This window comes from Hyla sarda, chromosome 3 (genome assembly GCF_029499605.1).
Source record: "Hyla sarda isolate aHylSar1 chromosome 3, aHylSar1.hap1, whole genome shotgun sequence".
Lineage (NCBI taxonomy): Eukaryota > Metazoa > Chordata > Amphibia > Anura > Hylidae > Hyla > Hyla sarda.
In genome coordinates, this window is record NC_079191.1 from 352,176,662 (window position 1) to 352,200,493 (window position 23,832).

The 23,832-nt window shown below is 44.4% G+C and overlaps 1 long non-coding RNA gene across 3 annotated transcripts in view; it reads right to left on the reverse strand.

The window, feature by feature from the left end:
- Nucleotides 1-248: 248 nt before the first annotated feature.
- The window catches only part of LOC130362684 (uncharacterized), a 35,182-nt gene continuing 11,598 nt past the window's right edge, over nucleotides 249-23,832 (reverse strand). Inside the window, exons 2-5 of one of the 3 annotated variants that reach the window (XR_008891524.1) lie at nucleotides 6,038-6,170; nucleotides 1,383-1,630; nucleotides 865-1,039; nucleotides 250-784 (exon numbers count right to left, since the gene is read on the reverse strand). This is a non-coding gene — a long non-coding RNA (uncharacterized LOC130362684). Of the gene's footprint in view, nucleotides 1,040-1,382; nucleotides 1,631-6,037; nucleotides 6,171-23,832 lie in introns of all 3 variants that reach the window. The other 2 variants (XR_008891523.1, XR_008891522.1) reach the window with 2 other exon arrangements.

A 23,832-nucleotide genomic window follows, 5' to 3' on the forward strand; every position in this document is an offset into this window, starting at 1 on the left:
ATGGGGGCAGATTTAATATACAGGAGACCATTGTATAACCTGCACAAGGGTTCTTCCCACTAAAGGCTTCTCTAGTTGGCTCCTAACCAATGAACTGCTCAGAGATCTACTTACTCAGTGCCCATAATGAATGTGCATTTAAGGAAGAGCTCCTCAGTGGTCCTCCGGTGGTCATGTCAAAGCTCTGGCTGAAAGTTAGACCCTCTATAACAGCCCATATGAATAAGCATGTGTGATAACAAACCATAAAGATAGCGGTTAGTTAAAGTAGACAATCACTTTAATATGATATCTTGAAGGGAGATCATGTGGGAGAAGACTTGAAGTGTACATAGAGAAAGTCTTAAGAGTCTATTTTTCTCTTTCATGGGGTCAGCTGTTTCCAAACAGGTTGACTTTCCCTACAGCAAAGGACACTGGGATGTCATATTTTGCCTTCTCTTAGATGATATATGTTCTTTTAATCCTTTATTTTATGGTTCAGGATGGTGAGGCTGAAGTAGCGGCTAGGTCCTGGCCAGATGTCAATGTAATTCTGTTCACAGGGGTCCTCAGAATTGAAGCTCCAATGTATAGTGAAGTCATTGACTACTTACTGTAAACCTGGTTAGCTGGGTTGACAAAGTAAGTGAGGTCGCCTTTGTTTAAAACACCAGCTGCCATCTTTCCAAAGGAAGCATGTCATAGCTGTGGTAAGAGAAGGCTACAATGCAGCAGCGGCAGTAATAGAAGTATTGGATCCAGGAGTTAATGACCATGGTGCCATTTGGGAGTTCATAGGGCTCTGATGGAGTAAAGGGGAACATGGTCAGGGAAAGCAGCGTGGGCAATGAGTGACACAGCGAATGTGTCAAAGCCACTGACCTGACACTCCCAGGAATTTCCCAGTCACTACTGTTTGAATGGAAGCTCCTCCAGATTTATTCTCTATTTCCAGCTAGCTGTTCCATGGTCACTCCTTGAAATAAGAACATCCTATCATCTTCCAGTATCCCGAGACTGTAGACTATGAGGCCCTCCTTCGTTAAATTAAACTTTTCTGTGAAGAACAAAAGAATTCTTAGATAAGGCAAAACAAATCCAACAACAGAAAAAATAAGAAGAATTTCTACCAGATTCAGATCTACAGATATTATTCTTCAAGACAAATAACTACCTAAAATCATATTCCTGAAGCTATGGTGCCTGCACAAAAATAGTGCCGATTACCCTACTCTTTTCTTTGAAAATACATGCCTGCTCACATGAGCCGAATATGCATGTGTATGTTTGGAAAGGGAGAGATATTTGTCAACTTACTAGCATTTAGCCAACAGCTCTCTTATGTGTATGACCAGCTTTACTAACTCACAGCTTCAGTTCTCCATGGCCCCCCTTCTTACCTGAATTCCAGATCCAGGATGGAGGGCAAACATTTCGGTGCCAATTTCATGGGAGATGTTCCTTGGAGTGCTGCAGTTGATGCCATCATCTGAGCTGTAAGTCACCATGACACTGTAGACTCCGTTATGGAGGTAGTGGCCACACTTTATAGAAGGAATATAGTCATCCACCATCTCAGTGCCAAGGTGGAGTCCATCTGGAGCTCCCACATCATCCACAATGAAGTTGGTTGGACCCCAGGTGTAACCTTCAGACACAGAAGATATTCTAGGTAACAATTCAATCATTATAAAAATTAAGTGCTGAGGTGGGGTCTCCTGCTCAGATTAGTCAGAACTAATATGGAAGAAAGGATTCTGCCCTGGCACACCTGTCCTGCCCTTGTGTAAATGCATTAACAATTTCAAGGGTCAGAATGTAATGTTAAATTTTTTCTGTGAAGGCCACTCAATAAAATACCATCTTTATGTATAAGTTTATGATGCCTATAGAGGTAATGTTGGAGCTTACATTTTTTTATAGATCGTAAATTATACATAGAAACTTTAAAATTTTTATTCATGAAACTGGGATAAGAAAATATTTTCATATTTACATATTTCCATCTGCTGTGATCTCCATTTGCCTCTAGATGGTGACATGCTGCCCTCAAACATCCAGTCAACACTGAGAAAAGTCCAGGAAGACTCTTTGGCTCTGTTCACATCACTGAGGTATATATATGAGCCCAGATGTAAATTGACACTGTTGGCATCTGTCAGATGAATATAAATGGTGGAAGCTCTTCTTCTGGCATATCAACCAGATGTAGGCACCAAACCTGATGTAGCAGAGCCTTGGGAGGTATATTAGGGCACTAACATATCAAGTGCAAAAGTGTCAGGTAATAGCTCCCTTTAGCTGCACTAGGAGGATATTTCTGCCTTACCTCTATCTTGCTCTGTGTAGCTATGAATTTTGCCCCATGTTAGTGTGGTAAGCTTAAGGGGTGTAGGGTATGGGGAGTGTAGCTGTGCGGGTATTAAAGGGTGTTTATTAACCCTTGCTATTTGTGACGCCAGGGTGGGGGATCCTCAATAAAGCTTTTTCTACCGCCGCCCTTCCCAGGAACGATAGGGAGGTGGATGATAATGGGTTCTAGGTAGATAGTAATAATGGATTGTCCACAACCGGAAAGCTTCTGCAAACAGCGTAACTTTTACTGAAGATTTTCTGTACACTTTATCAATACAACAGTCTCTTATACGCAACAGCTTCCTTTGGAGATTGACAACGATTGGGACTTTAACCTTAAGAGTCGCTTAGGCTATTGCGCTGTTCCACTGGATTTAGGGGAATTAGTTGCGGTCCAGTAATCACGCTAGCATTAGCAAGAATGAGGTTCAGACTCATGATTTAGGTTCTGCTGAGGCCGTAGGTTTTGAGGCCTAGCGTGTCTTTAAAAGTTGCGTAGCACACCGTCCTGTTAGTCCGGCATCCACGAGAGCAGCAACCCAAGAGAGCGATAATTGGACGCAGCTCCCTTATATGGGCAGGGGCTGGACTAACGCTAATTGGTCCAAACGGATGTCAATCACCATTACAGAGATTTGTGGGTAACACGTGACCCAAGGACCTCCTAAGGTCCTGCAACATACCATAGAGGTTTCTAACCTGGTCACATGACCGAAGGTCCTGCGACACCGAACAAGGTAAGTACTATACATTCCTATACAATATAGCTATAATTATTAAATATATACATTTATTACTATTAAAGTTAAACTTAAGGAGAGGCGACTAGGGGCTGTCCCACCTGAGGAACCCTACCTGAACGTAGTTACTCTGACTTTGGGGACCTCTACACTAGGTAACAGATGCAATGCGGTACCGGGACACACCATTAGAAGCAGAATGTTTCTTGTTTCAGAGAATGCAAGGAGATCCCCACTGAGGGGTGTAGATGAAGAAGGGAATCTGGTACAAGTTCACCTTCACAATTGTTTTTCTGCTGACCCACAACAACTGCTTAATTGTGATGATTGGGGGAACCTATGGGTGCAATTTAACATAAAAAAAAAAAACTTCCTTTAAATTGGCATACAATGGAAGATGCCCCCTCCTTGTAGACAAGCAGCCACAGGTAAGTACACTGCTCAAAAAAATAAAGGGAACACTTAAACAACACAATGTAACTCCAAGTCAATCACACTTCTGTGAAATCACACTGTCCACTTAGGAAGCAACACTGATTGACAATCAATTTCACATGCTGTTGTGCAAATGGAACAGACAACAGGTGGAAATTATAGGCAATTAGCAAGACACCCCCAATAAAGGAGTGGTTCTGCAGGTGGTGACCGCAGACCACTTCTCAGCTCTTATGCTTCCTGGATGATGTTTTGGTCACTTATGAATGCTGGCGGTGATTTCACTCTAGTGGTAGCATGAGACAGAGTCTACAACCCACACAACTGGTTCAGGTAGTGCAGCTCATCCAGGATGGCACATCAATGCGAGCTGTGGCAAGAAGGTTTGCTGTGTCTGTCAGCGTAGTGTCCAGAGCATGAAGGCGCTTCCAGGAGACAGGCCAGTACATGTGCATGTGTCCACTTAAATGGTCAGAAACAGACTCCATGAGGGTGGTATGAGAGCCCGACGTTCACAGGTGGGGGTTGTGCTTACAGCCCAACACCGTGCAGGATGTTTAAAATTTGCCAGAGAACACCAAGATTGGCAAATTTGCCACTGGTGCCCTGTGCTCTTCACAGATGAAAACAGGTTTACACTGAGCACATGTGACAGACATGACAGAGTCTGGAGACGCCATGGAGAACGTTCTGCTGCCCGCAACTCCTCCAGCATGACCGGTTTGGCGGTGGGTCAGTAATGATGTGGGGAGGCATTTCTTTGGGGGGCCGCACAGCCCTCCCTGTGCTTGCCAGAGGTAGCCTGACTGCCATTAGGTACTGAGATTCTCAGACCCCTTGTGAGACCATATGCTGGTGCGGTTGGCCCTGGGTTCCTCCTAATGCAAGACAATGCTAGACCTCATGTGGCTGGAGTGTGTCAGCAGTTCCTGCAATAGGAAGGCATTGATGCTATGGACTGGCCCGCCCGTTCCCCAGACCTGAATCTGATTGGGCACATATGGGACATCATGTCTCGTTCCATCTACCAACGCCACGTTGCACCACAGACTGTCCAGGAGTTGGCGGATGCTTTATTCCAGGTCTGGGAGGACATCCCTACTACTGAGCCTAATTTTGACTTGTTTTAAGGACATTACATCAGAGTTGGATCAGCCTGTACAGTGGTCCCTCAACATACGATGGTAATCCGTTCCAAATGAACCATCGTTTGTTGAAACCATCGTATGTTAAGGGATCCATGCAATGTAAAGAATAGGAAGTCCCCGCCTGTCCCCGCCGCTCCGGACCGTCACCGCTGCCCTGGATGTTGCGCTCCATCGCTGTCGCCGCGTCACCGTGATGTCCCCGCCGCTCCGGAACGTCTCTGTTGCCCGGGATCGTCGCTCCCACGTCGCCGTCATCACGTCACTAGCATGCCACTCCAATTGCATGACGGGACGGCGTGCACGGCGACGTGATGACGACTGTAGAGAGAGCCGGCGTTACAGGGAATCCCAAAGAGGAGCTCCGGAGCCCCGAGAACAGGTAGGAGACCATCAGCGGACCACACGGGGCACTGTAAACGGCTTTCCAGCAGCAGCTGAAGCAGTCAGCGCTGCCAGATAGCCGTTTATACAATGGCCCCGGCATACAAAAGCATCGTATGTTGATGCTGCCTTCAACATGCGATGGCCTCTGAGAGGCCATCGCATGTTAAAATTATCGTATATCGGACCATCGTAGGTCGGGGGGGGGGTCACTGTAATGTGGTTTTCCACTTTGATTTTAAGTGTGACTCCATATCCAGACCTCCACGGGTTGATAAATTTGATTTCCATTGATAATTTCTGTGTGATTTTGTTGTCCGCACATTCAAGTATGTAAAGACGAAAGTATTTCATACGATTATTTCATTCAGATCTAGTATGTGTTATCTTAGTGTTTCCGCTATTTTTTTGAGCAGTGTATATATGGCTGTAGCAGGCAACTGATCAGCAGTGCTCTGCAATGGGCATCATGTGTGGTTTGCGCACGTAAGGGCAGTCTCGGATTACAAGGACTGATAGAACCGGCCACCAAGATAAGGGTCATTACATGAATTGCTCATCTTGCCTCTCTGTTACAGACTGGCACAGCAGGGTGCACTGGGCTGGCACTGTTCTAGGGGCACATTCTGTGGCACACAGTGACTGACATCATATGTGAGGAGGAGAAGCTATGGTTGGACTACTGCATCTAACCGTCACAGAAGACGTCACACAACCTTATCATATGATGTATTAACCCTCTGTGTTTTGCAGGTGCTTAAGACATGCTGAAAATAGTAGTTTCATCACAGGAAGAGATTGCACATCATTGCATTACAACCACCCTACCACCATTATCAGTATTGTTCAGATGTGTCAGGCATTGGTACATTTAAAGAAAAAGCAGGCTAAAAATCCCCACAGCTGAGGGTCTGCTACAGTTGTATCTAGTCTAGGCAATGCTAAGCTTGCTTTCTGTAATTGCCATTCAAGCAATTATTGTTATGGTTCTCTTACCTAGGTGAGGGAAGCACAGCTGTCCATGCTTAGTACGGTCATAAGCTGGGTACAACGCTTTATTATCGTCCTCCTCCTTCTGTGGCAGCAGCTACTCAGCAGACATCACATTCCGCACCAGAGTCGCAGCTTCCTGGTGACAAACACATAAATTATGAGCTGGTAATATAACAGACAGTAGCTCCCTCTAAATAACTGGGACCCCTGATATCATTATCACTGGCTGTTTTTTGCAGTCACGTCACCATAGGAATGCCTGTAACAATAAGCCTTGTATTTATTTCCTACTTTTATACTTTGCATAACAAAGGGGGGAGAAGCATTACACATGAAGGGTCGGAGCTATGTACCTGTGCAATGACACTTGGTGACAGAGTTAGTGTAGACCCTTTGTCGAAGCCTTCTCTGCCATCCTGACAAATGTAGAGCCTATTCACCCACTCGCCATGAGCCCTACAAGCCTAGTAGGCCCCAAAACTATGAGTTGAACTCCAATATCTCCATCATAAGTGAATGGAGCAGTGACCGAGGATTTAAGTTGCTGTTCAATAGATTCTTACTACTTTCAAAAGGGTTATACTAGGCAAAACAAATGAGGGGGAGCATGGCACATTGGGGGGGGAGGGGGATTTACTCAGATCGGCGCGTTTTTCTTAATATAGTAGTTTCTGCAATATAGTTGTTTAGAAATTTTTAATATTTAATAAAAAGTTTAATATTTAATAAAGAAAACGAACCTGAAAGTCCCACGACTACGGGTACCCATACCTACTGGGACACTAACCAGTCCAGCAGCAGCATCAGGCTTGTCCATGAGTCATGGACAAATATGACAAGGCTGCAGGAGCATACACACCAATCACCTCCCACCGCCACAAGGGAGGGGCACGCCCCCTTCCCCAGAGAGGATTTCTTGCACTGTGAACTAATGAAAAGAGGTATTTTTATAAGAAATATAGGTGATAGAGGCATAAAAATTACATGAACATAGTCAGGATTTTTTTTTTGACAGGTACCCTTTAAATAAAGGCATGCTGGTGTAAGACACGCCAGATGTATGACCGGTACACACTTGTTGATACATATGACCTATCTTTGGCTGTCTGTGCTAAACACAGCTATTAGATTTCAGCTATAATGTACGTTCTCTGGTATAAGTTGCAGTTAATCTGGCAGGCATGGGGGGCACGTATTCCTTACTTATCAGCCCCACTCATATATTTAAAAGCGGTGTGGGCAGCGTCAATAGGCAGATACATTTCAGCACAAAACAGGGATGTGCTCAAAAATCTGGAACTTTTTGCCAAAACAGGTGTACTGGTTTCATAATTTCCCCCTAAAGAGTTTAGTCCAGGAGCTGTATACGTGTACACATATACATAATAACACTATATATATATAAGAGACCACACAAAGTGGTGCAAAATTGCAGAAAGACACCAACTTGTTATTCCCTACAAGAAGGTAGTATGTTCTTCTGGTAACTGAGTGAGCCCTCATCTCAGAGCACCATAGCAGCTGCCATGATTCATAGGCAATGTTTACATGGAGGAATTTAATTCACAGCCCATTTACTTCAATAGGATTCCGCTGTCCCACTAACTATCGTGAAAATTCTGCATTCCACAAATTAGGGATATCTCGATACCGAAACTAGTATCGGTATCGGGGTCGATACCAGGTATCTGCATGGTATGGGGGACTCGTCTAATGTCCCCGATACCAAATCCGATACCTGGTGTAGTGCTTCGCTGCCCTGTCCTCCGGTTCACATCACTGCCGCAGCCCCATTCTCATCACTGCCACTGCCCCGTTCTGCCGTCCGCATTATGGCTTTTTATGGAGGAGCATGTGACATACACGTCACTCCACTGCGCCCAGCGTAACGCTAAGGAGGAAGCAGAGTGACGTGTATGTCACATGCTCCTCCATAAGACGCCATTATGCGGATGGCAGAACAGGGCAGCGGCAGTGATGAGAACAGGGCAGCGGCAGTGATGAGAACAGGGCTGCGGTGGCGACACCGGACAGTGAGCAACTACAAAGGGGGGCTGCTGTCTATAGGGGGGGTCCTGCTGGCTACAAAGGGGAACTGCTATCTACAGGGGGGTCCTGCTGGCTACAAAGGGGGACTGCTGTCAACAGGGGGGTCCTGCTGGCTACAAAGGGGGGCTTCTGTCTACAGGTGGGGGTCCTGCTGTCTACAGGTGGGGGTCCTGCTGGCTACAAAGGGGGACTGCTGGCTACAAAGGGGGACTGCTGGCTACAGGTGGGGGCCTGCTGGCTACAAAGGGGGTCCTGCTGTCTAATATCTGCAACTATCTATACTACCTACAAGGGGATACTACCTTCTGGCTACAAGGAGGGCGCTGCTGTCTAATGTCTGCAGCTATCTATACTACCTACAAGGGGATACTCCCTACTATTAAAGGTAATCTTACAGCAGAGTCACCTACACTAACTTCAATTTCTAGGTAGATAGTGCAGGTGACCCGGTTTCTACTGCTGCTCACCATGTGAACATCAGCGCAATCGCTCCGGAGACATTGGTCCAATGGAGAAGAGAGAAATCTTGGCTAATACTACAGAAGCCGCCTCCATTGTACACAACAAGGAACCCACATATCAGCACAGTAAGCAGCGCCAGAGACCGCATCACCCTGGTGTCAGATTCCCTTTAAAATAAAAGTACTCGTACTTGGTATCGGCGAGTACTAGACTTAAAGCATCGGTACTTGTACTTGGTCTTAAAAAAATGGTATCGGGACATCCCTATCGCTAATTCACAAATCCCACTGAACAAAATGGGGCTTTAATTTCAACAGAATTCTGTGTTTAGAGAACAAAGAAATTAAGTAAGAATTTTGCAATCCTGTTTAGCAAGCTTTGCTGCATGGAATTTGTTTGGAATTGCGAAATTGTGAACATAACATACAGTGATATATATATATATATACCCTGGCTGTTTGGTCTCCAGCTAACCTAACACAGGAACAAACATACTAGGCCTGATGTATATTACCAGGGCGGACATATTAATGAAACACTATAAAGAGATTTATCCAAACCTGCCCAGAGAAAGAGTTGATTAGTTACCCATATAGATCTTCGACGATAGGTATATAATAATATATGTAATGGTAGCCGCATAGATCCCGAACATCTCTTTTCTGGATAGGGTCTCGAATCTATTGTTAACATGTGGGGGAATGTTCTGGATCGAGACCCTATCCAGAAAAGAAATGTTCTGGATCTACACTCTCATATGCGGCTACCATTTCATATATTATCATATACCTATCATCGAAGATCTATATTTAGTTATCCTCTCACATTCCCTCTATGAGCGATATTTAATTATATATATATATGTATATATATATATATATATATATATATACATATATATATATACTCTAGCTGAGTACCCGGCGTTGCCCAGTTTTTCCTTCCTAATCCTTGTTGGGGAGGAAAATCAACAAAGAAGAAAGCTTTTGACTTCATATCCCGTCCTCATATATTGTTGTCATATCCTAACCCCATATCCCGACCTCCTATCCCGTCCTCTTATCCCGTCCTCTTATCCCGACTTCCTATCCCGTCCTCCTATCTCGTCCTCCTATCCCGTCCTCCTATCTCAACCTCCAATCTAGACCTCCTATCCCGTCCTCCTATCCTGTCCTCCTATCCTGACCTCCTATCCCGTCCTCCTATCTCAACCTCCTATCTCGACCTCCTATCCCATCCTCTTATCCCGACCTCCTTTCCCGTTCTCCTATTTCGCCCTCCTATCTCGCCCTTCTATCCCGACCACCTATCCCAACCTCCTATGCAGTCCTGATATCCCGTCCTCCTATCCCGACCTCCTATCTCGACCTCCTATTCCGATCTCCTATCTCGACCTCCTATCCCGACCTCCTATCTCGACCTTCTATCTCGACCTCCTATCCCTTCCTCCTTTCCCGTCCTCCTATCTCGACCTCATATCCCGACCTGTAATATGTGTACCAAGTATTGAAATATCTACAGCCGTACGGAAGTTATGTGGGAAAATACATTTCCTATTGATTTGAATGGGACTTTAACCCCTTGAGGACCTGGGGATTTTCCTTTTTTGCATTTTTGTTTTTTCCTCCTTACCTTTAAAAATCATAACTCTTTCAATTTTGCATCTAAAAATCCATATCATGGCTTATTTTTTGCGCCACCAATTCTACTTTGTAATGATGACAGACATTTTACCCAAAAATGTATGGTGAAACGAAAAAAAAAATCATTTTGAGACAAAATAGAAAAAAAAACACCATTTTGTAAATTTTGGGGGCTCCCGTTTCTACACAGAACATTTTTTGGTAAACATGACACCTTATCTTTATTCTGTAGGTCCATACAATTAAAATGACACCCTACTTATGTAGGTTTGATTTTGTCTAACTTCTGAAAAAAATCATAACTACATGCAAGAAAATTAATACGTTTAAAATTGTCCTCTTCTGGCCCCCATAACTTTTTAATTTTTCCGCGTATGGGGCTCATTTTTTGCGTCATGATCTGAAGTTTTTAGCGGTACCATTTTTGCATTGATAGGACTTATTGATCACTTTTTATTCATTTTTTCATGATATAAAAAGTGACCAAAAATGCACTATTTTGGACTTTGGAATTTTTTTGCACATATGCCATTGACCGTGCGGTTTAATTAACAATATATTTTTATAATTTGGACATTTCCGCACGCGGCGATACCACATATGTTTATTTTTATTTACACAGTTTTTTTTTATGGAAAAAGGGGGGTGATTCAAACTTTTATTAGGGAAGGTGTTAAATGATCTTTATTCACTTTTTTTTCACTTTTTTTTTTGCAGTGTTATAGCTCCCATAGGAGGATATAACACTGCACACACTGATCTTTTACATTGATCAGTGGTTTCTCACAGGAAACCACTGATCGATGATTCTGCCGCTTGACTGATCATGCCTGGATCTCAGGCACTGAGCAGTCATTCAGCGGTCAGACAGCCGGGACCCGTGGTTAATAGCGCGTGGTACCGCGATCAGTGCCGCGCGCTATTAGCCACGGGTCCTGGCCATTAATAATGGCCGGGCCCGACCACGCCGTGGCACAGCGTTATAGAACGAACTCATGATGTATCGGTACGTCATGGGTCCTTAAGGGGTTAAACAAAAACCCCGACCCTGGCAAATGGGGGTGAGTAAGGGTTAAATTACCTATCCTATGTTTGTTGTTGACATATAAATAACATGTGTGCCAAGATTCATGTTAATATCTTTAGCCGTTTGGACGTGATGCTGGAACATACACACATACAGCTTCTAGCTTCAAAAATGACGGACTTCCTTATAAACTTTCAACCCCTTTTTCACCCCCTTAAGGGTTGAATTTCGAAAAATGTCTTTCTTATTCCTCTTCTACGTCTTAAAAACAACACCTGTGAAAAAAATTCAGCTTTCTAGGTCCAAGGGTTTAGGCTGGGCGTTGATAAGTCAGTCTCTCTGTCTCTGTCTCTATAGATAGATATCTATTACCATGCAATTGTCTACATAGAACTGGCCCTGCTGCTTTATTTCTAGAATATGATCACACTCAACTCAAAAGGATACTTTTCAGAAGAGATCAATTGTGAACCCCTTGGTGACCTTTCAGACATGCTATTTGCAAGCTGCTGTTTAGCAAACTTGTGGTCTCCCATACTACTCCAGCCCAAGAGATTACTGCTGTGAGCCTTACATAGAACTAGCAAGCAATCCCTGTAAGCCGCCGCTCGAATTTATTCAGAAGACAGCGAATATAAATCCAGACAAATACAATACTATGTAAACCCATTGCCCCCAGCTTTATGCCTAAACTATTGTTATACTATAAATCAATTTGTTTTTGTACACATGTGGTCTTTACTTATTGTGATTTTGCACGTTTACATGTTTTTAGTATTTGTGTTTGAATTTGCGCTTTTTACTGTTATCTAATGCCTAGCCGCTTATTTTCGCAGGCTGTTTATGTATAAAATGATGCTATGTAACACTGACCAATCATTGGACCTGAGGAAGAGGGAGTCCCACCCCTTGAAATGCGTAGTCCTAGTTCTTTTACCGAATAAACTCTTTTATTTATTATTTTTATTGTCCGCATTGGTCAATTCTCCCTTGGTGCAGTGTTTTACTAAGAACCGCACCAGTACAGGCGAGCGTCTTCAGGAGCATATTTTTGCACCTGCTTTCGTGGGATTCTTCCAAGCTACGTTCTGGCACGGGCCAACTCCTGGCAGCTCCCCGGTTATCTGCCTCCTGGATTGGGCTACATGCTATATTAGATCAGGTGTTCATTCATATGCTGAGAGCAGCGTCTGTTTCTAGACATGAAGAGTGGCCCCGACTCCTGCCTGAGCTGCTGGAAATCTACAATAACACTATCCACTGCTCCACAGGGTACACTCCATTTTTCCTCATGATGGGGCGACATGGTCAGCTGCCAAAGGATAGGGCTTTTGGATTACAAGCCCCTTTTAATAACACCCCTCAGACCTCACAAGATTGGGTCACTGAGCACCAAAGGAGGATTGAAGAGGTGTCACAGTGAGCGCTCCGGTCTCCACCTTCAGACCGGAGCACCCGCTGCCTGTGTTCTCCGTGCTGGGGTCCCGGCGTCTCCCGGTCAAACACACTGACCGGGAGCGCTGGTCTCACTGTGGCAGGGATGCAGCTAGCATGGCGGCTGGTCCCCGCTCACGCGCCGCGTCCCCGTTCATCTCACCTGCTCCCCGTGCTGCGCTCCTGGGTCCCGGCGCACGCGGCCCCGCTCTCTAGGGCGCGCGTGCGCCGGCTTCAGTAAATTTAAAGGGCCAGCGCACCGGTAATTGGTGCGCTGGTTCCACACCTCCTATTGGGATTTCCCAATAAAAGGCACCTGCCCCTTCCTGCCCTTGCCTGATCTTTGTGCCTTGTGCCTCTGAGAAAGCGTTCCCTACAGTGATTATTGCCTTGCCAGTTGCCGTACCCATTGCTACCGTATACTCGCCTGTGTACCCTTGCTGCCTGCCCTGACCTCTGCTACGTCCGACTGCACTCTTGCCTGCTCCCGGTGTACCACCCCATATCAGCCACCAGAGAGGTCGAGTTGCTACTGGAGGATGCGACCTGGTGGTTACCGCCGCAGCAAGTCCATCCCGCCTTGCGGTGGGCTCTGGTGAAAAACAGTAACCACTTAGAACCGGTCCTCTGGTACAACCCGCCTCATCGCCTCTCTGGTTCAGAGGATCCACTACCAGCCCTGCCGGTACGTGACAAGAGGCTAAAGAGATTTTGGAAAAGAAGATGGGTGAAGCTCAGGACCGACAGCAAAGAGATTACAATCGGCATGCTTCAGCCAAACCATTGCAGCTTGGAGCCAGAGTGTGGCTCAGAAAATTCCCCAGGTCACATAAGCTAGATTCCCTCTGGGAGACAGAGCCCAACACTATTACTGCAGTGCCGTATCCTGATACGGATGTCTACGAGATCCAAAAGGAGGGATTTGAACCCCAGGTGGTCCATAGAAACAAGATTAAACTATGTCTAAAAGAAGAATTACCACAGCCACCTCCTCCTGCTCCCCCAACTGCAAGGTCAGTGAGAGAATATGTTCCAGGAGAAGGAATTCATCCATCAATGGACGTTCCAATGTTCTCCCCTCATCAGCCTGCAATGTTCTGTGGTGTACCATGGCCAACCCCTGTCCAGCCATCTTTAGTCTCCTCGCCCAGCTTTAGTCCATCTCCACTGACAGCTCCAAGCAACTTAGAGCCGTCTATGCCTATTCCAATGGGTTCTCTCAGTCCAGAAAGGGATCTCACTCCTGCTTTCAGCCCTCAAGCTGGTCCCTCAGGGACTGAAGTTGTCAGAGAGTTGTTGATCGATGAGGTTCCGAACAGTCCAGAGATGGTGTTGCAACGTTCTCAAAGGTCTACTCAGGGTAACCTACCCTTAAGATATCAAGACTGACTTTTCACATAATTCATGTACACCTAGAACATCAAATAATCACTCTAGTGTAACTACCTCACTATAATTTAGTACACTTAACAAAACAAAAATATATCTCACATTCTAAGTAACCAAAAAAAACAAAACTTTAAGGGATTGTAGCCTATGTCATTATTCAATTCCTGCCACTGTTGTGTACACTAACTTTGTTCTCTTTACGTGTTCAGGATGCTCTTCCTGGCCAGAAGGCGCCTAAGTATATACACGTATTGAAAAGGTAACCTAGATAAGGTCTATCTGTTGAGTTCTAGGGATATGTGCGTGTAGCCAATGGACCCTAGTAGCTAGTTATTTGTAGACAGCCACAGGCAAGCCAATATAACTTCAGTGTACTAGACAGGTAACAAATATGGTAATAACAATGTCAAGTGAGATTTATAAAATGTTATATAATGTTTCTACTCAGTCAATAGAAAATACAGTAAGTAAAAGTGTTTAGGATGTATCTAATGCTTATAATGTCATCCTGTTACTAAATTCATGAACAATGCAATCCTGTTCGTGAGTTTATCAGTACTCATGTATGCAGGGGCGGACCCTTTTTTTGGCACCCCCATCCGCACCCCCCCTTTAATTACACCCCCACCCCCCCTTAATTACACCCGCACCCTTCCCCCCTTTAATTACCCCCTCCCCCCAGGGGCAGACTGACAACACTCGGGGCCCTCGGACCAAAAAAAAGCAAGGGCCACTATACTATACTATAAAGGATCTGTATACAATATAAGTGATTATATACAGGACCATATGGTGGTAGATATCAGCTGTACACAGGATGTGTATACCATATAAGCGATTACGGTTACATTTTGGGACTCACAATTATGTCTTTTCTGATCAGTGGCGTCCTCTTTCCTTTTCTTCTCCGTCCAGATAAGACCGCCATGTGGATCTCTTAACATCTGCAGGAAAAACATGTCAGACTCTGCATTTTTCCAGTGCTCTCCGCTCCTCTACAATCTTTCCATCTAAAAACCCACAAACTGTAATAATCCCCTCCTTGGTGTCCTGCACAGTAAAAGGGCATGTAGCTAGGTAGCCAGGTAAATAGGTAACTAGGTAGGTAGATCAGGAAGCCAGATATGTAGGTAGGTGACATGTTAGGTAGGTGGGGGGCTAGCTAGGTAGTTCCCTGTAGGTACAGGCAGCAGAGTTAACCCCCCTCCCCCAAAAGTATACGCAGCAGAGTTAGCCCCCCACCCTTCCCCATAGGTATAGGCAACAGAGTTAAACCCCCTTCCCAATAGGTATAGGAACAGAGTTAATCCCCCTTTCTCTTTAGATATAGGCAGCAGAGTCCCCCCACCCCTTTCCCCGTACGTATAGGCAAAATTACACCCCCCTCCTCCTTTCCCCATACGTACAGGCAGAGTTACCACCCCCCCATCTTCACCATTGGTATAGGCAGAGGTACCCCCCCCCCCCTTTCCCCATAGGTATAGGCAGAGTTACGGCCCCCCCTCTTTCCCATAGGTATAGGCAGATACATCATCCCCTCTTTCCCATAGGTAAATGCAGTTACACCCCCCTCTTTCCCATAGGTATATGCAGTTACCCCCCCTCTTTCCCATAGGTATATGCAGTTACATCCCCCCTCATTCCTGTAGGTATATGCAGAGTTACACCCCCCTCTTCCCCATAGGTATATGCAGAGTAACCCCCCCCTCTTTGCCATAGGTATATGTAGTTACATCCCCCTTTTTCCCATAGGTATATGCAGTTACCCCCCCTCTTTCCCATAGGGATATGCAGTTACATCCCCCCCTCTTTCCCATAGGTATATGTAGAGTTACATCCCCCCCTCTTCTCCATAGGCATAAGCAGTGTTACCCCTCCCCCCCTTTCCCCATAGGTATATGCAGAGTAAACCCCCCTCTTCCCCATAGGTACATGCAGAGTAACCCCCCCCCCTCTTCCTCATAGGTAAATGCAGTTACACCCCCCCTCTTCCCCATAGGTATATGCAGAGTAACCCTCCTCCCCCTCTTTCCCATAGGTATATGTAGTTACACCCCCCTCTTTGCCATAGGTATATGCAGTTACACCCCCCTCTTTCCCATAAGTATATGCAGTGTTACACTCCCCCCTTCCCCATAGGTATATGCAGAGTAATCCCCCCCCTTTTCCCCATAGGTATATGCAGAGTAACCCCCCTCCCCCCATAGGTAAATGCAGTTACCCCCCCCTCTTTCCCATAGGTATATGCAGTTACATCCCCCCTCATTCCTATAGGTATATGCAGAGTTACACCCCCGCCCTCTTCACCATAGGTAAATGCAGAGTTACACCCCCCTCTTCCCCATAGGTATATGCAGAGTAACCCCCCCTCTTCCCCATAGGTATATGCAGAGTAACACCCCCCTCCCCCCTGTTCCCCATAGGTATATGCAAAGTAACCCCCCCTCCCCCCTGTTCCCCATAGGTATATGCAGAGTAACAACCCCCTCCCCCTGTTCCCCATAGGTATATGCAGAGTTACACCCCCCTCCCCCCTGTTCCCCATAGGTATATGCAAAGTAACCCCCCTGTTCCCCATAGATATATGCAGAGTAACACCCCCCTCCCCCTGTTCCCCATAGGTATATGCAGAGTAACACGCCCCCTCCCCCCTGTTCCCCATAGGTATATGCAGAGTAACCCCCCTCCCCCCTCTTTCCCATAGGTATATGCAGAGTAACACACCCCCCCTCCCCCCTGTTCCCCATAGGTATATGCAGAGTAACCCCCCCCCTTCCTCCTGTTCCCCATAGGTATATGCAAAGTAACCCCCCCTCCCCCTTGTTCCCCATAGGTATATGCAGAGTAACCCCCCTCCCCCCCATAGGTATATGCAGAGTAACACCCCCCCTCTTTCCCATAGAGATATGCAGAGTAACACCCCCCCTCTTCCCCATAGGTATATGCAGAGTAACCCCCTACCCCCTCTTCCCCATAGGTATATGCAGAGTAACCCCCCTCCCCCATAGTTATGTGCAGAGTATCCCCCTCCCCCATAGGTATATGCAGAGTTGAGGGGGGGGGGAAATAAAAAAAAGGATGCTCACCTGATATCCCACGCAGCGATCTACTCAGCAGCAGGGGCCCGCGTCTTCTCCCCTCCACAGTACAGGCGACGATGAGTGACGTCACCGGCAGCTGTACTGATTGCTGCGTGGGGGCGGAGGTCACGTCTCCTCTGTGTAAGCTGCAGATGTGGCTCACACAGAGGGGACGCCTTCTCCTGTATGTGCGTGTATCGCACATACAGGAGAAGGCACCGCTGTCTGCTGGGGATCTGGGACGAGTAGCTGCGGCAGCGACGGGTCAGTCCGCCCCTGGCACCCCCCTTGTGAGTGGCACCCGGGGCAGGCCGCCCCCCCCCCCCCCCCCATGGTACGCCACTGCATGCATGTACATCTAAGTATATATAAAGTTTGTTAAGAAAAAGAAAGAAAAAACTAATATATAGTGACTAACCAAAAATGTATCAGAGCTTGCAAGAACTCTCCTTACATGTGTTTATACAGCCTGAATAATGGACATTTGAAAGACTATGCCCAGGACTGTAAAAAAACGAAAACAATGTTGCACTTCGTCCCTCTGCCTTAGGGGACAGACGTCGAGGCCGACTTATCTTAAGTAAGGGTGTTTGTGGTGTCCCGGTACCGTATTGTATACTGTACCTTGTGTAGTGGCCCCCAAAGTCAGAGTTACTTCGTTCCAGTAGCATCCTCCTGGTGGGATAGCCCCTAGTCGCCTCTTTCTTATGCAATTCTGTGATGTTTATATGTATAAATAATTGTATATTTAATTAGCTATATAGTGTCGCAGTACCTTAGGTCACATGACTCATGTTAATTCTAGTAAGGTGTGTTGAAGGACCTTTGGAGGTCTCATGTGTAGTCACATGGTTAGACCATAATTCCCTGTAAAGTGAATGACAGATGGTATGGACCAGTGAGCTTAAGGCCAGCCCCTGCCCATATAAGGGAGCTGCAACCAATGATCGCTCTCTTGGGTGCCGGACAATCAGAGAGAGAGGAGTTCCGTGTTACTTACAAAGACAAGCTTAGGCCTGAAGCCTGCCAGCCTCAGCCTGAATCTAATCGTGAGTTACCATATCAATCCCCGCTAAAGCTAGTGTGACTGATGGACCTAAACTCAATCCCCTAAATCCAGCGGAACAGCATTTAATCCTTTTCTAAGCTCAGAACTCACGAGGTCCCAACCAACTGTCAGGATCGTAATAGACTCTTGTACAAAGACTGTTCCTGTTTAATGTTGCACAAAAGCTGCAGTAAAGGTTCCGACAGTTTTATGAAAACCTCCGGTTGTGGACAATGATTTATTATACCTCCCTATCGTTCTTGGGATGAGTGGCGATAGGACAAGCATATACAGAGGAGCCCACACCCTGGTGTCACGAGTGATAAGGGTTAAACAAGCACCCTTTAGTTACCGCACAGCTACACCCCATATACCCTACATCCCCAGGCTACCACAAATTCTCTATTTTAGTTTTGCCAAAACTGCAGAAATTGGACAGACAAGTGCTACTTTAAACACTACATACAGGAGCATGGAAATCCTATCGCCCGACGCCCTGGGCATGCAGTTCCGAGCTCCGGGCAAGTGAATTCTTAAAGGCATTTAGCCCTGCATTGGGCAAGCAGAGCCAGGTGCCACTCTCTCTCACTGGCGTTAAGGGTGTATGGGTTCCTGACTCGAGCCTTCGCCATACTCGAGCCTTCAGCAGCCCTCAACTAATCTTATACCCTTATACATCACCGTATACGGAAAAATAAAGTTCTAGGGATCAGAAAAGGACAATGTTAAGCACTTTAATACATATTTTCCTACAAAAAGTTATACATTTTGTAAAGTAGTAAAATTTTAAAAAAAACAATACAAATTGGGATATCATTGTAACCGTATGGACCTACAGAATAAAGATAAAGTTTCGTTTTAACTAAAAAGTGCACTGTGTAGAAACGGATGTCCCAAAAGTTAAAAAATGGTTAATAGAACTAATTTAAATACTATCTTGGTTGAAATTATTTTGTGTACTAGGACAAGTGGATTGTCATGAAGGACAAGGAGATTGTGCTCCCATTTTAGTCCCTCTGAAAAGTTTTTATTTTATTTTATTTTTTTTTTTATTTTCCTTGCTCCTGATAACTATGTCCTCAGCACACGCAGAAGGTTGAATTCTATGGTGGAGCCTGACACTTGCAATCAAAAACTTTTCACACGCCTGCATATTATGTCCAATGTCTTTATAAATTACAGTAACGCTTTAAAGCTCCTATTATTTACATGGGAACGTCCATGCAGAACCTGCAAGGAAATGTGATATCTCTTCTTTTTATTCAGTTGAATTTTTTTGAACATTTCCCTTGGTATTCAGAGGAAAAATAATGTTTTTTTTTTTAATGCGGTTTTTGACATAGTTCTTGGCGTAGTTTTGACAACATTTTTGCCCATGTGAACAACCCCTTAGACATTGCACACATCTATACTACAGTAATTGAGAGAGGGCCAGGATGACCAGGACAGTGCCTAAAGTCAATCAGGTTGGTAAATTATCCTATCCCTATTCACATTGCGTTTTTGTGCTACATTTAGTATGAAAGCAAATTCTTTGTAAGACAGGATGCTGCGTTCTTGGATCCTGCATATTGAACAATACCCTCCCCCCCCCCCCCTCCCGTCCCCCCAAACCATAGATAGCTGTGTTTATACCAGTGTTTCCCAGCCGGGGTGCCTCCAGCTGTTGCAAAACTACAACTCCCAGCTTGCCCGGACAGCCAAAGGCTGTCCGGGCAAGCTGGGAGTTGTAGTTTTGCAACAGCTGGAGGCACCCTGGTTGGGAAACACTGGTTTATACGTACCATTATATAATAGTATATGTTACTCAATAAAGGTTTAGGCAGAACACCATCATAACATGGGAATGTCCTTTTATTCGTATATTGGAAGCTTTCTTTGTCCACAACTTGCAGTATACAAATGTGATAGAAGGATTTTCACTAACATTATTTAAAGGGGTACTCCGTTGGAAAACTTCTTTTTTTTTTTTTTTTTATCAACTGGTGCCAGAAAGTTAAACAGATTTGTAAATTACTTCTATTAAAACATCTTAATCCTTTCAGTACTTATTAGCTGATGAATACTACAGAGGAAATTCTTTTCTTTTTGGAACACAGAGTTCTCTGCTGACATCACGATTACAGTGCTCTCTGCTGACATCTCTGTCCATTTTAGAAACTTTCCAGAGCAGCATATGTTTCCTATGGGGATTTTCTCCTACTCTGGACAGTTCTTAACCCCTTAAGGACCAAGGACGTATGCGTACGTCCTTGGTCCCGCTCCTGTGATATAACGCGGGGTCCCACGGTGACCCCGCATCATATCACGGCGGGCCCGGCGTCATAGTGAAGCTATTAACCCGCTATTAACCCTTTAGCCGCGCGCTGAAAGCTGAGCCATGCGGCTATAAGTGAAAGTAAAAGTGCCGGTTAGCTCAGGGAGCTGTTCGGGATCGCCGCGGTGAAATTGCGGCATCCCGAACAGCTGTACTACAGGAGGAAGGTCTCTTACCTTCCTTTCTGCAGTCCGATCGCCGATTGAATGCTTCAAGCCTGAGATCCAGGCTTGAGCAATCAATCGCCGAAAACACTGATCATTGCATCTCTATGGAGATGCATTGAACAGTGTTAAAGATCAGTAAATGCAATGTTATAGCCCCCCCTATAGGAGCTATAATATTGCAAAAGAAAAGTGTAAAAAAATCATTAACCCTTTCAATTATCCCTTCCCCTAATAAAAGTTAGAATCACCCGGCATTTCCAATAATAAAAAAAACCAGTGTAAATAAAAATAAACGTATGTGGTATCGCCGCGTGCGGAAATGTCCAAATTATAAAATATATACCGCTAATTAAACCGCACAGTCAATGGCGTACGTGCAAAAAAATTCCAAAGTCCAAAATAGCGTATTTTTGGTCACTTTTTATATCATGAAAAGATGAATAAAAAGAAATCAAAAAGTCCTATCAATGCAAAAATGGTACCGACAAAAACTTCAGATCATGGCGCAAAAAATTTACCCTCATAGCGCCCTGAACACGGAAAAATAAAAAAGTTATAGGGGTCAGAAGATGACAATTTTAAGCGTATAAATTTTCCTGCATGTAGTTATGATTTTTTTCTGAAGTAATACAAAATCAAACCTATACAACTAGGGTATCATTTTAATCGTATGGACCTACAGAATAAAGATAAGGTGTCAATTTTACCGAAAAATGTACTACGTAGAAACGGAAGCCCCCAAAAGTTACAAAATGGCTGTATTTTTTCAATTTTGTCGCACAATGATTTTTTCCCCGTTTCGCTGTAGATTTTTGGGTAAAAGGACTGATATCATTACAAAGTAGAATTGGTGGCGCAAAAAATAAGCCATAATACAGATTTTTAGGTGCAAAATTTAAAGAGTTATGATTTTTTAAAGGTAAGGAGGAAAAAACGAAAGAGCAAAAACGGAAAAACGCCGGTCCTTAAGGGATAAGGACCGGCGTTTCATTTTTTCCTCATCACCTTCTAAAAATCATAACGCTTTCAATTTTGCACATAAAATTCTATTAAATTCCTACTTTGCAGTGACATTAGTCATTTTACCAAAAAATACACAGCGAAACGGAAAAATAATTCATTGTGCGACAAAATTGAAGAAAAAACGCCATTTTGTAACTTTTGGGGGCTTCCGTTTCTACGCAGTGCATTTTTCAGTAAAAATGACCCCTTATCTTTATTCTGTAGGTCCATACGGTTAAATTGATACCCTACTTATATAGGTTTGATTTTGTCGCACTTCTGAAAAAAATCATAACTACATGCAGGAAAATTTATATGTTAAAAATTCTCTTCTTATGACCCCTACAACTTTTTTATTTTTCTGCGTACGGGCCGGTATGAGGGATAATTTTTTTGCGCCGTAATCTTAAGTTTTTATCGGTACCATTTTTGTTTTGAATGGACTTTTTTTTTATCGCTTTTTATTCATTTTTTCATTATATAAAAAAAGTGACCAAAAATACGCTACTTTGGACTTTGGAAATTTTTGCGCGTACGCCATTGACCGTGCGGTTTAATTAATTATATATATTTATATTCGGACATTTCCGCACGCGGCGATACCAAATATGTTTATTTTTATTTACACTGGTATTTTTTTTATGGGAAAAGGGGGGGGGATTCAAACTTTTATTAGGGAAGGGGTTAAATAACCTTTATTAAGTTTTTTTTTCCATTTTTTTTGCAGTGCTATAGCTCCCATAGGGGGCTATAACACTGCACACACTGATCTTTTACACTGATCCCTGCAAAGCCATAGCTTTGCATGGATCAGTGTTATAGGCGGTCGATTGCTCAAGCCTGTATCTCAGGCTTAGAGCAATCAATCGCCGATCGGACGCAACAGAGCAAGGTAACGGGGCCTCCGCTCGCGTGCTAGCTGATCGGGACATCGCGATTTTATCGTGATAGTCCCGATCAGCCCGACTGAGCTGCCGGGAAGCTTTCACTTTCATTTTAGATGCGGCGATCAACTTTGATCGCCGCGTCTAAAGGGCTAATAGCGTGCGGCACAACGATCGGTGCCGAACGCTATTAGCCCAGGGTCCCGGCTATCATTAGCTGCCGGCACCGACCCGGATGATGCGGGGTCACGGCGTGACCCCGATTTAAAAACCGGGATCGGGTGTAGGGCGTACAGGTATGCCCTACGTCCTTAAGAGGTTAAAATGGACAGAGATGTCAGCAGAGAGCACTGTGCTCGTGATTCAGCAGAGAGCTCTGTGTTCCAAATAGAAAATAATTTCTTCTGTAGTATTCAGCAGCTAATAAGTACTTGAAGGATTAAGATTTTTTAATAGAAGCAATTTACAAATCTGTTTAACTTTCCGCTACCAGTTGATTTAAAAAATAAAAAATGTTTTACACCGGAGTACCCCTTTAATTTTTTTTTTCCATTCATATATAAAAGAAAAGACACTGACACAAACATATTGTCCAGTTATACAATTGCATATAATTAAATAACACACAATTAAATAAAATATACCTCACCCCCCCCCCCCGGCTGGAGAAGGGGGGGAAGAAAAGAAGAAATTTATATAATTTTGGAGCTTTATTCTTTCCATTTGGAACACACCTTCTTATGAGTTTGTAACACATTTTCCGTTCTCTGTGCTACCCAAAATTCATATTTTTTTTAATTTGTTTACCATATTTGGCTAGGTTCACATCACGTTTTTGCCATACTGTTTTCAATCAGTTTTTCTTAAAAAAAAAAAAACGGATGGAACAGTATGGGAAAAAGTAAACCGTATGCGTTTTTAAACCGTATATTTAAAAATTGCATACAGTTCCGTCCGTTTTTAATTTTAAAAAATCATGCGTTTTTGAATTTTTTTTCCATTTTCAATGGGAGGGGTCTTGGGTGGGGACTTTAGGATGCAAATGCGCATGTTCAAAGTAAAAACCGTATACTTGTGTTTCCCATTGACGTCCATGTTAAAAAAAAACAACGTATGCAGTTGCAGTACGGTTTTTAAACCGGAGACAAAACCGTGGTCAACCATGGTTTTGAGTACCGGAAAAAAACGTATTGCAAGCAAACTGTTCTCAACCGGATGTATCCGGGTGCAGCCGATTCTCAATTATTTGTCTATATATATGGTTTTCAATACGAATCCATACGTTTTCAGTAATAA